At 39.1% G+C, this 13,041-nt stretch overlaps 1 protein-coding gene and 1 long non-coding RNA gene across 10 annotated transcripts in view; one reads left to right on the forward strand and one right to left on the reverse strand.

The window, feature by feature from the left end:
- Positions 1-383, reverse strand: part of USP53 (ubiquitin specific peptidase 53) — a 67,803-nt gene extending 67,420 nt beyond the window's left edge. For all 3 annotated transcript variants that reach the window (XM_045989375.1, XM_045989365.1, XM_045989355.1), the window contains exon 1: positions 128-383. The gene's annotated coding sequence lies outside the window, so the exon portion shown is untranslated. The remainder of the gene's footprint in view (positions 1-127) is intronic.
- Positions 384-531: 148 nt separating this feature from the next.
- LOC123937408 overlaps positions 532-13,041 on the forward strand; it is a 58,942-nt gene continuing 46,432 nt past the window's right edge. For 5 of the 7 annotated variants that reach the window (XR_006817472.1, XR_006817473.1, XR_006817474.1 and 2 more), the window contains exon 1: positions 532-665. This is a non-coding gene — a long non-coding RNA (uncharacterized LOC123937408). Of the gene's footprint in view, positions 666-8,452; positions 8,578-8,979; positions 9,930-13,041 lie in introns of those variants that run through there. The other 2 variants (XR_006817477.1, XR_006817475.1) reach the window with 2 other exon arrangements.

Below are 13,041 nucleotides of genomic sequence, written 5' to 3' on the forward strand. Positions count from 1 at the left end.
CGGATGATGTCGCAGGGCTGCTACGGGAGAAACAAGGTCTGGCGTTGGAAAGGGTCTGCCACTCAGGCCCGGGGCGGGGGTCGCAGGTCGCTGGATCTCTATCCAGGGACTAGTTTCGGAGACTTACCTTGAGCTCTGCCTTCCTAACGAGAGGGAGAGTGTGGTCCAGATAAAGAAATACGGGCCTTCCACTTCCACAGGACTACCTCCAGCTGGCCCGGCTCTGCCTCGCGCCAACACCCGTCTGACACTCTAACAGCTGCCACCGCAGCCGAGGTTCACCGGGAACTGAAGCAGAGGCGTCTGGTCTTGTCGCCCAGAGCTCGACCCTGCGCACGGAGCATGCGCACACGCCCCAACACCCAAGGGCCAGTCAGGGCAGTGACACCTGCGATCAACAGGTCCCAGGAGACCCGCCCCACTCTCCGCCTCGCACCCGCCCCGCCTCCTCGGGAAAGGCCCCGCCTTCACGTTCTTCGAGCTAACCCCGCCCCACACGCGATTTCCCGGCTTTCCGGACCTGGAGAGCTGTATTCCCGCGGGGGTTCGATTGGGCGCGCGATCCAGTTGACTTGCTCCAAGGCGGGAGATCCCGCGAGAGCAAGAGCTTGAAGTTCCCCTAAGGCAAGAGCGGACGGAGTGTTAAGACTTAGCTCTCGGAGAAGGTGCGTGTGTTTTGCTTGTGTGGTGTAGAGGGAAGGAGGGGATAGTTCTCCTAAGTGGGGGTGATTATTCCGGTGCTCTTGGTCAGTATATACGGTATTTTCTCAGGAACGCAGACCCACGAAGGACTGGGTTAAGTATTGTTACCGGAGAAAAAACAACCTGCACAGCTTGGCTTCCAAATCACTTGTGGGTATGCAGTTTCTTTTAGCTTTCTGTGAATCATCATTTGTTTACAGTTAAATGGCTTCCATTGGCATGAATGTATATTGCCCAACTGGTTGTGTCGTGACTATAAATAAAGCGAAAGCCTGGATAAACGTCTTGACTCGGTTAATAGTTAATTGTGGTAAGAAGAAGAATTTGGCTGTCTCCTTACTCTGCTTCAGAACAAGCTTTAAGTTACAAGCTACTGCTTCGAAATTGGGCTAACCTTTGGTAATATGTTGTTTTTTAAAAAATAGTAGTTAAAAAAAAACCCACTGCCATCTTTAGTATCAAAGATCCTTCTCAATAAGTAATAAAATTTTAAAACTCATTTCAAAGCTAGGGCAGGTAGACCATACAGGTTATGAAAGTTGATGTAAGTAAACTCATAGGCAACTAAAAGTTTATTTGAAGAATTAGAATGAAGAAACATTTTACATTGGTATAGGTGCATTTTGCTTGAGATTGAATGAATGAGTTTATTGAGCACTCACTATATTCCCTTCACTGAATTAAACACTAAAGAAAATATAGTGAAAGTTAAGACATAGTTCCTTCCTTCAAGAAATTTAAAACTTCTGGAGGAAGGGGGGGGAATGCATTAAAAAACAACAACACTGGGGACGCCTGGGTGGCTCAGAGGGTTAAGCCTCTGCCTTCAGCTCAGGTGATCTCAGGGTCCTCAGATCGAGCCCCCCCTCGGGCTCTCTGCTCAACAGGGAGCCTGCTTCCCCCTCTCTCTCTGCCTGCCTCTCTGCCTACTTGTGATGGCTCTCTCTCTCTTTCAAATAAGTAAATAAAATCTTTAAAAAAAAAAAAACACTAAAGAAAATATAGTGAAAGTTAAGACATAGTTCCTTCCTTCAAGAAATTTAAAACTTCTGGAGGAAGGGGGGGGGGAATGCATTAAAAAACAACAACACTGGGGACGCCTGGGTGGCTCAGAGGGTTAAGCCTCTGCCTTCAGCTCAGGTGATCTCAGGGTCCTCAGATCGAGCCCCCCCTCGGGCTCTCTGCTCAACAGGGAGCCTGCTTCCCCCTCTCTCTCTGCCTGCCTCTCTGCCTACTTGTAATCTCTGTCGAATAAATGAATAAAATTTTTTAAAAAAGCAATAACACTATTAACTCTCCTTTTGGTTTTCCTAGTATCACTATTTCTTGGTTCTGCAACTACATTTCTGATACACTTTAAATATTTTTTTAAGGCCCTCTGTCTTCCTAAGCTCTCCATTTTCTTTTGTTGTCTGACATTACTCCTCTTGTATCCTTGAACAATCTCTTTTCAATCGGGGACTTAGCTACCAGGTGTCCCAGTGCACCAAGGACTCCCAGATGTATATCTTCAGGTTAGACTTTTAAGCAACAGTGTCTTCATTTGAATAGCACACAGATATCTTAACTAGGTCCTAAATTGATCCTGCCATCTTCAACATTCGCTATTCCCGATACCATAACGCTCCCCACCTGTCTGGAAACTAGCTCATTTTCATTCACTATTTCAGATAATGGTACCCAGTTACCCAAGACAGAAATCCAGGAGTACCCCTATATTACATTTCCTTCACTTCCTCTATCCTAATTCTATTGACTCATCTCTTTAAGTATTCCTCAGATCCACTCCTCCTCTTCAGTGTTTACTTTCACTGTCGGTCCATCAAGTAATTATCACCTCTCCTGATTCATCTCTCTTAGACAGTTGCAATACTTTTTGTTCTTTCCCACTCCACTCCAACCTACATTCTATTAATTTTTCTAGCATGAAAATATGATCACGATATTCCTCTGCAAAGATTTTTTCAGGGGCTTCCCATCACCAATAAGGCCTTTCATGATCTTGCTTCAGACTGTTATCTTTTGCCATTCTTGCCCATTTACTCCACACTAGCCATACTGAACTCCTTGCTTTTCTGTGATCCTACCAAAGGACCCTTCAACCTCTCAGTTGAATTGAAAACTTACCTCCTCTATGGAACCTTTCATAATTTTCCAAGACAGCCTTGCCTTTCCTTCACCTTTTTTGGGCGTATTTCTATTATAAAAATTATATTGTACAGTAATTATTTATTTGCAAATGTAATTGACAAGACAACCGCTATCTCCACTCTTGAAAAATAATTTGAACTGTAGATAATAAAGACTCATAGTATCTCCTCTCATTTAGAGATCACAGAAGAGTGCCCTTTAGTTCACCCTGCTCGAGAATTTGACTAAACCCTAACTGAACACTTTTTTAATCCTCTAAGTTCAAACTTTCTACCAGTTCTTCGCATATCTAAGTACTGAGTTTTAAATTGTAATAGGTCACAAGTTAAGCATCAAAAAGGCAGTCTGAAGCCAACAGATGGGAAAAGGGGAAATTGACGTTGTACTACTATCCCACACAGAAAACTTTGTAGGTAGGACTGTCTTCCTGCTTTTAATAATAACACATCCACAGGTTTTAATAATAACTTAGCCATAGGGTGGGCATAACTCCAAGTGGAGTATTTCACCCTTTACTGGCCCAGTGATTGGTGTATGGGTGACTCAAGCTAATCAGCATCCTTTCAGAACAGTTTCATATTGGATCTTCTCTCTGATTGTAAAGCTGTAGATGGGACCTCACAGCTGCTTGTGGCAATGCATGTTGCCATTTAGAGTAGTTGGTCTGGAAGAATAATGCAGATATGGGAGGAAGTGAGGTAGAGAAAAGAATTCCTGAAAATCCTCTATGCTCTTATAAGATAGGAAATTCAGGAGTTGAGTGTTTACCAGACTTCTCAAAGCTCTGCAGCATGACATGTTGTTAAACACCAGAAGGTCAAATTCAATATCCTTAGCATCATAACCAGCTCTTCCTTAATCAAAACTTTACTAGCCATACATCACAATCTTTCTAAGCCTTCACTATACTATAGTCAACATCTATTAGTTAACCACAGCTAGTGGTTAGCCAGCGACCTTAATTTTTGCTGAGTTATTGTCAGCTTAGGCAGTTTCATTACCCTTGTATGTTATTTCACTTTGAAACATTCTAATTTTCTTGTCTGTAAAACTGTGATGAGAAATAATACTTACTTATGATATCTTTTGATACTGCCCCAGATAAAAGCAAGTAAAGTCCTATAATGTATTATTACAGCCATTAGTGCTATTGTTATGATTACCAATACTGTTGTCATCAATGACAGTGTGATGCTATAAGAACCTATATATTGTTTTTCTTGCTGTACTATGTATTTTATTACAATCTCAAAGATGTGGAAGGCTTTAGATTACATCTGGTCCAGCCTCCCACTCACTGAAAGATCATCCCTACCAGTGGCTGTCCAAGTTCTGTTCAAATATAGTGACATGGTAGAAAACTTGATGTTCATGGCACAGCCTGTTCCTTTTTAAAACTAACTTAAGAAATTTTCATCACAATGAATTGAAATCTATCAGTAATTTCCACATACTGGTCTTATTTCTTTCTTTGTAACAACAGAAATCTATATTCACTTTTCTATAAAACTACTTCATTGGGAAAATATTTTTGCTTTTTCAAGCTAAAAATACTCAGTTCTCTCCCAACAATTTTTTGAAGGCCTAGTAAATATTAAGCTAATCAATCCATTCATTCATAATAATTCACATCATCCTAAAAAAAGTATTTAAAGTGAATTCTGAATAATAATACTAAAGTAAATTCAAACAAATAGCATAAAGTAGTGACAAAATATAAGTAAAAAGACAAATCAGAGCTATGAGAAATTAAAATACAAGTAGAATGTAAAGAATGAGAGCAAAAGAACAAAAATATGCACAAACCTGTAGCTTAAACTTGTTTGGCTCTGATCTGAAATCTAAAGTGGATATGATATTTAAGTTATTGGTAACAGGAAAACGTTTTTCTGTCATCACCTAAAATTGTTTTTCCCCGTGTGGGCCTTCATCTAAGGAGGCTCTTATCTATGTTCACTGACAATGGACTTATCAACATGTCTCTGGAAAATACAGTAACAGGCTTCATAAACCATCTGTGAACTGAGCTCAGGATGCACTTTTGCTGTCAACTTCTGAAAAAATATGACACCCAAAAATAACAGATTTTTTTCAATTAGCCCAATTATGGTTTGTATGTAAATATTCTTTCCCTTCAATTTTTTTATAAAACAAGTTGTATAACATGTTTTACATATAAGGTTTTTAAAAATCTTAGAGATGGAAAAGATCTTAGAGATTAGTTTGTTAAAGTCTCTCAATGTATACGTGAGAAAACTTAAGTACAGGGAAGTAAAGTTATCCAAGTTTGTGCTGGATGCTAAGTAGAACCAGAATTGAAACCTAATTCTGAAACACTTGGAATTGGCCTGTGTGAAATACTTACCCTGAAATATTCTGAGGTTTCATAAGAGATAGTAGTCTTTTGTTTCTTAAAGTACAATGAAATTTCTATTTTCAAGCATTGGTGATAAACATACTTAGCATCTTTGTACCCTTTGAAAGACAAGGGAAGGAGAACATAAGGAAGTCGTCCAGAGCATTTCACAAGTAAAGATTCTCTTTTTCGGAATTGTGATATCTATAGTAGTACTTTGACTTGATGAAAAATAACTATGTTTGGGAATTTATCAAACTTATTTTCTCACCCCTGGGAAACTAACAAATCTCAGCCATGCACACACACACACACACACACACACACACACACACACACACACAAACACACACCTTTACATCTTGGATTGACTTGTTTTTCAAGTAGTTAAGAAATACAATAGTAGAATGACACCATATCTTTTGCTCATAGCATATTGGCTGAAGCACTGAGCCCAAAGGAAGTTGCCCCGGAGAGCACTTTTCTTTGTAAAGAGGACAAAAATATTCAGGGCACCAGTGTTTTCAAGTTGAACTTCCTTATTGAAATTCACTTCACAGTCAAAAGGAAAGAGGGAAATACAACACCTTTTAATAGAGTAATAAAACTATTGGAAAATATTTAGTGATAGAAATACTTCAAAGAATTATAGGTATATATAAAGCAGAAATTCTAAAGGACTGAATTTATTTCTAATTCTCAACTATTAGTGTTCTTGAGTCTTTCTTTCTCTTACCTGTAAAACAAGTCCTGAAACTGAAATTGTGCTGGGAGAAAACAATCTAATTCTTGGGAAATAATGTCCCAGGAATGTGTGTTAAAGACTTGTTACCTTTTATTTTTTTTAAAGATTTTATTTATTTATTTGAGAGAGAGAGCATGAGCAGGGGGAGGGGCAGTGGAAGAGGGAGAAGCTGACTTCCCACTGAGCTTGGAGCCAGACTCAGGGCTCAATCCCAGGACCCTGGATCATGACCTAAGCTGAAGTCAGAAGCTTAACCACTCCATGGACTGAGCCACCCAGGCACCCTAGATTTTGTACATTTTAAAATCAAAGTTTTCTGATTAAATTGTTTTCTACAAGTTTTGTCCTGCTACTGTTTCAAATTCTTTTTATTCTGAATAACTCTCTTTATAGAATTAGTTATAAAGTTTTAACGTGATGAAGAAAAGTCATTTCAGTTGCTAAAAACTGCGCTGACCTTTCCATTTCAAACAGCAGCTAGCAGTAGGTAGAAGAGTAGCCTTCAAACATTGTAGACTGCAACCCAGAAAAAGCAGTATATTTTACACTATGATCCAGTTCACATGGACATATATAAAACAAAATCATTAGTTTCTTAAAACAATATTATGACTGTGAGTGATGCACTCTCATGTTTTATTCTTTTCTATTTCATATGAAAATCTTGTTTTAAAAATTTTATTATTTGATAGAGAGATCACAAGTAGGCAGACAGGCAGGCAGAGAGAGGGGGAAACAGGCTCCCCACCGAGCAGAGAGCCCGAAGCAGGGCTCGATCCCAGGACACCGAGATCATGACCTGAGCCGAAGGCAGAGTCTCAACCCACTGAGCCACCCAGGCGTCCCTTATATGAAAATCTTTTGATCATAACCAATGAAATTGATTTCTAGATCCCCTAACAGAACAAAACTATAGTTTGAAAGATGTGAACAAGAGGTTTTTAATAGAAGGAGCAGTTCCCCCTTCAATATAGTGTAGAAATTTACTCCCTTCCAGTTAGAAAAAATATTCATTTTGGTTTGATATTATCACATTAATCATTTTTTGCTGATTAAAAAGTCCTAACATTATAAAAAGGCCATTACTCTTTGGCTCCACATTTTGCTAACGTTACCCCTATTCACAGCTGTGATTAAAACTATGGTTAATAAGTGAGATGTGCAAATTATATAAGGCTATATCCATATAATTATAGATAAGTATGACTTCATATTTACAGTATGCCACCAGAAGGTGCGCAGCTTGTGTCTATGTGGACGACTGTGTTCTCTACTGAGATAGGAGAGAAAGAATAAGATAGTGGAAGGAATGTGAGATCAGAAGCAGAATTCTGGTGTCCTAATTTTAGATGTGCATTGTGAGATTGGGCTACTTTCTTAACTCCTCTAAATTTCCATTCTGTAAATGAGGGAATTGATCTAGAATATTTCAAGATTGTATGTAAAGTTCTTTGATTCTTTGATGATTGTTTATTTAAACCAAAGAGAGTGTTTTGTTATGCTATTAACATAGTCCTGGTGGATTATATTTGGAAAATAATAACATTCTCTGCTTGTTCTTATTATATCTAAAATGTTAATGTCCTTGCTATGCTAACAAGAGAACACTAAAATAAACATCAGGGTATGGAATTGTACAAATAGCATAGTCAAATAATTTTGATAATTATGATCATTAACCATATATGTACGTGTATACATCTATGCATCTGAAAATATGATGATTTTTCTGTTTCTATGTGTCTGGTATATTTGGACTACTATAACAGAATATCATAGACTGGGTAGTTTATGAACAACAGAAATTTACTTCTTACAGTTCTGGGAGCTGGGAAGTCTAAGATCAAGGTGCCCGCAAATTCAGTATCTGGTGAGAGTCCACTTCCTGATTCATAGACAGCTATCTCACTGTGTACTTACATGGGGAAAGAGGTGAGGGAGTGCTTTGATATCTTTTTTATAAGGGCACTAATTCCATTCATGAGGACTACACCATCATGATCAAATCACCTCCCAAAGGTACCACCTGCTAATACTATCACATTGAGGGTAAGGATATTAGCATATGAATTTTAGAAGAGACACATACATTCAGTCTCTATCTAGATAAGTTTGGTAACTTTATGATAAGTTTAATGTGTTTTTTATTATTTTGATGAGTTTGTGAGAAAAGTGACTGTAATCATATACTATGTTCACTGTTCTTTCTGTCCGAGAAGTAAAGAATATTTTTCTTTTTTTTTTTTAAGATTTTATTTATTTATTTGACAGAGAGAGAGATCACAAGTAGGCAGAGAGGCAGGCAGAGAGAGAGGCGGAAGCAGGCTCCCTGCAGAGCAGAGTGCCTGATGTGATGCAGGGCTCAATCCCAGGACCCTGAGATCATGACTTGATCTGAAGGCACAGGTTTAACCTGCTGAGCCACCCAGGCGCCCCAAGAATATTTTTCTTAAATAAGTGTGGCCCATGTTCACATTTGATTTTATGTTCCAAAACAGGTGCCAAGCCTGGAATGCTGCGTGGCCCAGAACAGAGCCTTGTAAAGGAAGCCTGGGACCTAAAGCAAATCAGCTCTGTTGTAGAATCTTCCTTAGCTTCAATTTTTCACAGGGGTAGAATTAAGGTAAAATGTATATTAGAAAGTGAATTTTAAAATTAAGCTTGAGAGTGGAAATTGGAAGGTATTCCTGCCTGCTTTTACCGGGTAAGGTAGAAAAGAAGAAAAGGTTATTTCAGGTAGATTACATTTAGGTGAATTTTTCATTATTTTAGCATCAGCTCATAGTGGGATCAACTCCTTCCCCTGGGTATGAACTCCAGATACCTACTTTCTTTAAGAAAGGCAGAACACCCTCCACCCGTCACCCTCTTCCCTCTCCACCCTGCCCTGAAAGGGTATGGGAGTGATTGTTTTTATTCACCACACTCTAGAGATAATTATACCAAAACATTATAATCTAGGGGCAATACAGCTTTTTTTTTTTTTTTTTTTTTAAATAATCTCTATACCAACGTGGGGCTCAAACTCACAACCCCAGGATCAAGAGTTGCTGGCTCCATGCTGAACCAGGTGCCAGGTGCCTCAGGGCCATTATGCTCCTTGATTTGAAACATTCCAAACAGGAATTTAAATGAAAAATTGTTTTGTTTGGGGGGAAAAAAAAGAAAGGGTTATGTAGCGATCAGTTCCATGGAAACTCCGTTCTGATTGTGTGATGGGTTTTCTGAAGAGGTAGGTACACTGATCAAGGAAAGTATCTGCCATGTTGATTTTTATAAAAATTCCTAAGCAACAGGCTTCCCCCAGGGCATGGCGGCCTTGCTGCCCCAAAGAGGACTTTTCTCCCTCCTTTCTTCAGCAACTTCACTGGTCCCAGCTGTCAGCTTACCCCTCCACCCCTGAAGGCAAGCATGACACACAGCAAGGTTTCAAGATTCTGCCAAGAACATCTTGCCATGATTGGATAGGAATCCCAGATAAAAATGCAAACCTTTGGTTTGTTCCCTTGGATGTCCCTGAAAATTGAATCACCATTGGAATAAAAGCTAAGAGAACTAAGACAAAAAACAAAAGATTGTAACACAACAGTTCTGTGCAAAACAGAATTTGGCTTTTCATAAGAAAAAAGAAGAATTTATTCACTCAAGACTAAAAGCTAAAGGCCTGGGAACTGAAGTGGAATCAGAGCAAAAAAGAGATATTGCATGCAGAAGAAATGGCTGACTTTTACAAGGAATTTTCGAGTAAAAATTTTCAGAAGCACGTGTTTTATAATAGATAGAGAGTGACACGGCCTAATTTTGCCATCACGTTCTTCATGGGGAGAATGGCCCTGGAGAGGATTTGGAATAAGCTTAAATTGAAACCAGAGAAGACCAGAAGACCAGAGCTCAGCTGACCCACCCACTTGGTGTCTGAGTTTCTACGAGAAATGGCTGGTTTGGGAGCTCATTTTAGGACAGCTCTAAAAACCTGTAAGTTATCTGTGAAAACCTCTAAGTCCCACACCCTCGTTATGCAGGCCCCTTGGCTTATGTCAGCACAAGGTGGGCTGGGAGAATGTGGGTCCTGGTGAGTCATGAGCCATGTGGCTCTGTCCTGACTGTGGGTTCCAAGCTGGCTCTCATTCTGGGGTGTGACATTAAATAGAGCCCAAGTACTATGAGAAAAATTTCTTAAATGACATACAAAATATGTGAAAGCTCACAGGAAATAAGACTATTCTAACAAGATCCTAAAAAGGCTATCCTAACTGCAATTTTGAGTCTGGAGAACGAAGTTAATGCTAATGCTTATCCTAAAAAGGTAGTCAGCATAGTTTTTCCTACATCTATATTTAATAAATTTCTTGCTCCAACATACATTAGTTCCAAATCAGAGCAAAGTATATTTATCCCAAAGAATTTTCAATATAACCTCTAATCTAGCTTAGTTTTAAGTGTCTTTGATATCTTACTGCATGATGTTAATATATTTTTATTATATTCATAACAATAACATTTATTGAGGACTTACTGTGTATGGGGTAGTATACTTTATAATGCAATTATTTTTAAGATGGCAACTAATATTATCCCCATAATTCAGATACATTTATTCATCTAACATTTTTATTGTTCTTTACTGTGTACCAGGCACAGAGGATAGAGCAATTAATTAAAAAAGGCAAAGTTTCTGCCCTGAGAGAACATTTATTCTGGTGGGCTAGATGAACAAGGAAGGAAGAAGTACGTGTATTATTTTGAATGCTCCTTGCAGATCTCCAACAACATTAGTGACCAAGGGCCCCAGTGCTGGTGGACTGTGACCTCCATCACTTCATTCAGGCCTAGGCTGCCTTCCCCAGTCTACTCCCAGCCAGTGACTGACCATGACAGGGACGTTAAGGTGGAACTGTTTCAGGCAAGCACAGGGCCTCTCCTACAGTTGACTTTGGCTCAAGGATCCTCCAATAGCTGCACTGCATCTTCCCTCGACTGCATGGTAGTGTGGAACAAGTAGTGCACTTCTGTTTGAAGTCTCTTGGCTTTCCTAGACCTCTAGATTCCTTCACCTTTTTCACTTTTGAAGGCATTTTTCCTAATATTTTCAGATTTAACCCCATCTTGACATCTGCTTCTCAGAGGACCTAGACTAACACATTGTATTAGGGAATAATAAGTGCGAGTTTTAAAAAAGCACAATAACAGGGCACCTGGGGGGCTCAGTTGGTTAAGTGTCTGACTCTTGATTTCAGCTGGGGTCATGCTGTCAGAGTTGTGAGATCAAGCCTTGCCTTGGACTCCATGCTGGGTGTGGAGCCTGCTTGGGATTCTCCCTCTTACCCCCGCTTGTGCATGTACTCTCTCTCTCAAATAAATAAATAAAATCTTAAAAAAAACACAATAATGGGCGCCTGGGTGGCTCAGTGGGTTAAGCCGCTGCCTTCGGCTCAGGTCATGATCTCAGGGTCCTGGGATCGAGTCCCACATCAGGCTCTCTGCTCAGCGGCGAGCCTGCTTCCCTCTCTCTCTCTCTGCCTGCCTCTCTATCTACTTGTGGTCTCCCTCTCTGTCAAATAAATAAATAAATAAAATCTTTAAAAAAAAAAAAAAAAAAAACCACAATAATGTGTTAGAAATATATGTCCTGAAATAAAGGTGGTCAGGGAAGGTCTCAGGCAGAGGTAGCACTTGAGCCACATAAAGAATTGGAGAAGACTGACAGAGTGAAGTGAATTGCTTGAGATTACATCGCTGATTTGTAGTAAACCAGCAGCCAGCTGGCACCTTCCAAACAACAGCTTTTACGTTATCTGTAAGTAATGATACAGAAGATGTGCTGAGAGTATCTGTTTGGGGACAATTCACATTAGACAGTTGTGTACATGTAGAATCTGAACTACTTCAAAAGGTATGAAAAAAAACCTATAGAAAGCACGAAATAACACAATTAATTCCTGTCCAGGCTAGCCTGTATTTCTTTTCAGCCTGCTTCATTCTGGCATTCCTTTTTTGCCCCTTTCATTTATATTTATTTTGCTAGTGCTGCAGCTTCTATACTAGTTCTTCAATCAGCAGTTTTAAAATAGGGTATGACATTGAATTTATCTTTTTTCCTTCTGACTTTTTCCGGTCCTATTTCCTGACACATCTCCATCCCCTTAAGCTGTCACTGAAATGTGTTTCAAAATGTAACACAGTACAGAAAAATAAGCACATTCTTTTTGGTTCTGAACTATAACCTCTTAAAATTCTGATTTCGCCCATGTCTGCCCATACATTCCAAATCTTCCTGTTGATCTCACATTTATTGAGAAAGCAGAAAAAAATTTCTGCCCTGAGTTAAAATTCAGCCCTTCTATCTAAGGAATTCAAATAGAGACACACCCTGTTCTTTATCTAATAAACACTCCAGCTTCAGCCCTGGAAATCTCTACACAATTTTACTTATTTTTTTTTCCTTAGTTCTGGAAAGTCTAACTTTTTAAAGTATTATAATTTCCCAAAGACTCTTTGATACGTTGGTGAAGTGCTTTGATCAGTAGATTCCCCTGGCTTGTTCTTTGGGCAAAAGCTGGCATTCTTCCACCTTTCATAGAAAGCGAACTGCCCTTCTTCCTACAGAATAGAGCACGTGGAGGTCGAAAGTATTTTTCATAAGAAAAGCAGCATTCAAAGCAATACTTTCCTAAGCTTAATAAAAAGCAGTTGAGGCTGAGAAACTGCAATGATGTCATTTAAGTTTTATCTTGCATAAGCAGCAGAGTGAGGAAATTCCAGAATTAATAAGTCTGCTGGTACAGCTGTGCCCTGAGTTGGAAAGTTCAGGATGTTCTTTTCAAACTCACAACTGGACATTTTGCTCCACATTAGCCTTTGCAAGAATAATTGCCCCCCTCCATTTCCAAGCTGCTAAAACATTTATAAATGGATCTATTTAGAAAATGTAAAAGTTTAAATGGATTCAATAAATGGTCACTTAGACTCAAAATTATTGTTTATATTTGCCTTGATTCTGTAATGACCAGTAATTAGTTATTTTTAATTATCAAGTGCTTTTGAATAGTGAGTTAAGAAATGGAAAATCCTAACTTTGAGAAATGAT

This window comes from Meles meles, chromosome 2, assembly GCF_922984935.1.
Source record: "Meles meles chromosome 2, mMelMel3.1 paternal haplotype, whole genome shotgun sequence".
Lineage (NCBI taxonomy): Eukaryota > Metazoa > Chordata > Mammalia > Carnivora > Mustelidae > Meles > Meles meles.